Source organism: Siphateles boraxobius, unplaced genomic scaffold (assembly GCF_051911475.1).
Source record: "Siphateles boraxobius isolate OS27281-9 unplaced genomic scaffold, OSU_SipBor_1 22, whole genome shotgun sequence".
Classification (NCBI taxonomy): Eukaryota; Metazoa; Chordata; class Actinopteri; order Cypriniformes; family Leuciscidae; genus Siphateles; species Siphateles boraxobius.
Window position 1 is genome coordinate 35,853,559 of NW_027508833.1, and position 4,075 is coordinate 35,857,633.

A 4,075-nucleotide genomic window follows, 5' to 3' on the forward strand; every position below is an offset into this window, starting at 1 on the left:
ACTTGTTGTTGATCAACTCAAAGTGCACAAATCTTAGTTTATAGAAAAAATAAATCAATAACTGCCTCCCCCTCAGTCAGTCATACTGTAAGGTAAATCTAATGTTCATTGAATATTTCTTCTCATTGTATATCATCTGCCTAGTTCATCATTGATCTCTGTAGAGGATAAAGACTTACATCCATGTGTTTCAGACAGAGCAAACAGTGTGGGCTCTGTCTGAAACACATGGATGTAAGTCTTTATGTAGCAATAATGCACATATCTCTATCATATCTGCTCCATTTTCAGAATAAACTTTAGATAAGGTAGTTTTTCACAGGTTTGAAAAGATAGTTAGTTGCATGCATGATTATAAATTGATCAGCTTTCCTCTTATCCATATATGTAAATCTCATAAGTGTGTGTTGTGTGGACGGTGTTCGATTTCATAACAGCTGTGCCTGTTTCATGCATTTCTTTCAGTACCATCTGTTCTTGCACTGCCAGATCAGTCAAAATGCTATTGTGTCTTCACAAACAATTTTATGCTATTCATTCTAATCCAGTGCTATAGCAACTAAGCTTTCCCTTATAGTTATATTCTATTTGTTTATTAACCAACGGCTGTTGTTAGTAGGTCGTAGGGGCATCAGGTCAAAGGTTAATGCCGACATTGCTGATGAAGTGCCTAGTAAATGTTTTTATGCTACACAGCGGCATATCTCAGGAATATATTTTGTCAACAGCTGCAGTACTTTAAATAAACAGTAATTTATGTTTGCAAAAATTTAAAGGACAATCTCATAGTTGAGATTAACCATAAACACTTCCAAATACAGCAAAGTAACGTGACAAACAATGACAAAATAAACACAGTTGCAAGGAGTGATTCATTTATGCAAAGTTATAGGGTCAAACAAAGTGCTATACCTGGAGAAAGGTATCTGTTAGCATTCTCCCTCATCTCAATGAAACTTGTGTGGCTGGTGCAGAACCCCACAGAAGTGTGTGATCATCTATATTCATGGAGACTCAGTGCTGTGCTGAGCTGTAAATGCCATGTGACTGACCAATCTATGTAAGAAATATAGTAGACAGGCAGGGAAACCATGAGTCTATTTTACACCAAAAGCCAATCACAAATTATGAAAGTGTTACTTTAATATACTGTTATATAATGCTATTTTTATTTAAACCAGTATACCTTAGCACTTGAGGTCAAATAGAAGAGCTTACCCACTGTAACCAACTTAAGTCAGTGTGTAACTGTTTTTAGTTTATTTTGGGCACTTTTGCTTACTAACTTGAAATTATAGGAGGTTAGACGTGTTGTTTGAAGACGAACCATGCGGTGCACAAGCTTACAGCAAGATCACAAGCAATTGTAACATATTTAATTAAAAGTCAAATTTAATTAAAAGCATTTCATCTTTATGCAATATATGCTGATGATACTGAATCAGGCTAAAAAATAAAATATTATCAATGCAATATGATACTAAATTAATCACCACAATAAGATATGCAGATATGTTTTCAAAAGCCTGTGCAGAGAGGAGCACTAATGGACTTCTTGTTTCAAAAAGGAAATTAGTGCCAGTGATAAGTAGAGCATGATAAAGATGATGAGTATATTCTGACTGGTGTGAACAGCCCTTCTGTATCTGTACACTATGCATGAGCTGCTCTTTATATCCCGGTCAGAAAGTGCTGCTGGACTGGGATAGACAGTTTTCTCCCAGTGTAATTGATGTTAACTAGGTTACAGTAAGGATCTTTTACAAAATGTAGTCATCCTGCTCTGCTGAATAGGCACACGATTTAAAAACTCATTGATTGCAGATTAAAGTGCTGTTTAACAACAGTATAATCAATAACCAGGAAGTGTATTATCGAGGCAGCTACTATTTTTAGTCACATTGATGAATGATTAGATTATTAGAGATTATTAGCTTAGACTTTCTCAGTCTCAACTGAAAGACTAGTACTTGTGTATATTTAACCAGCTAAGATTTTACTGGTTAACATGATCCTCAACCAGCACCTAAACAACACTAACCTAGCAATTCATGTTTACTCAAACAGTTATTTTAGCTTATTTTAAAGTCATTAAATTTTAGTATTATATTTTCATGAAAGAAATTAAAATAAATTAAAATCAGCAAAAAAAGAAAAATTAAATAGTATTAAATAAAACTATTCTAATATTTTTTATCAATAATAATTTAAATATATATATTAAAATATATGAACACAATAAATATAACAAAATAGGAATCTTTGATAATAACAACAAAGAAATAATAATAATAAAGTATATAAAAGGGAAAAAGTGATCTATTTGCAGGTCTATTGTCACAATGGCTGTCCGCATGAAGTCAGTGTGTGAATGTTTTGCTTTCTCACCAGACATCACCTTTGGGAAAGTGAGCTGTGTGTGTGAGGTAGTGTGTCACTTGGCTGTCACTCAGACTGTGGATTAACTGACAACAGAGGTTTGCTGCATCATGGGAAGCTTCTGTGTCTGCCTCAATGCGCATCTCAGCTCACTTGAGAACCAAACGTTTAACGAACACATCGACTAGTGGGAACTGCCGGAACTCAGCATTCTCTGGGCTCTCATTAAGGGAACCGCTCATAATAGAGGGAAAAGTAATATTGGATTTTGTGTGTGTGTGTCTCTGTGCGTTTTATCGATCAAAACTGTATGTGTAAAGGGTTTCTGAATCTTAATAGCTCATAATATTGCTGAAGTCAGATGATATGTGACTATTAATAACGTTTGTCAAGTTCAAAGCCATGACATCAGATTGAAACTATCAGGGAAATATCAAATTAAAAACTAGCAGTTTTTGATGTAGTGCCCTGTTGAAAGACCTGGACACTAGAGAACCCCTCAGAGGCCACCGATGCTGCATAGAAATATCCACATAGAAGTGTCTAAATAAATATGCTGCATAGAAATATCCATCAATTTTTCCAGTGTGCAGAGGTTTAGCTGGGAAAAATCAAACTTTTTGGCTGAAATCTTACATCTTGTACAATCTTGTAAATAAAAGTTCTCCCAACCTCATGACGACCCAAGACTGCTCCCGTTTTGCCAGCAAATTCACCATGGTAACAGTTTAAAATAGAGCAGTACAATAGCAGAACAGACCAGTTAACAAAAGGTAGAAGGTACACAGAACAACATTGTGCAAGAAGGCAGAAATTAACATTTACTATGTAGTATGCTAACTTCCAGAGCCAAAAAAGGGAATGTAAATCACAATGAGTCTCCTCTGGCCAAACGGAGATGTATCAATTGAAATAAAATAAAATAATTTATAAATAATTTATAAATAATATAAAATAATGGGGGTGAAGACGTTATGAACAGTTATAATTTTACTAGCCTTATGCTAGCCTTTTTTTTTTTTACATGCACAGTGTTTATTAAATAATTTATTATGACATTTCGGCTACTTCCCATGCTAAATTATAAATGAGAACAAACACATTTTCAGTTTGATATTTAGTAACAAAATTCTCTCAATATTCAGTCTTCATCAAATTCCCTGTTACACAATAGATTTGGGTTTATTTGAATAATGTCACAAGTAAAATGATGTGGTGTAGGTTGAATTTGAGTTCACACAGGTTGTGTTAGATATAAAGTCTGGTGTTGTTTTTGTTCAGGATGTCCTCTGCCGATTGACCCTGATGAGACTAGAGGCATAGCAGGAGGATTTAATGAGTGGAAATGTTCTTTCACACTGTGGCTCTTGTTTTCTTTGGATGCTCAGACATGCTTACATAACATCTGCTCATGCTTGAAGTGCACAGTCCTGATTGGCTCTTGATGACGGTAAGATTTACCGTCAGTTTCTGACTGTATCAGCAGCAGAGTTATGGGAGAAGACAGAGCATATCAATCAGTGTGTGTGAGGCACATGTTTACGGTAGCATCGCTCTTTCCCATAAGGACTCGAACCAAGGGCCTAGTTTCCCACAAAGGCCTGATTTAAAGGTCTATAATTCAGGAACAATAGAATTTCGTAAAAGCAATATGGCAAACTGCAATTCAATTAGACATAAAAACCCTCAATCTCCT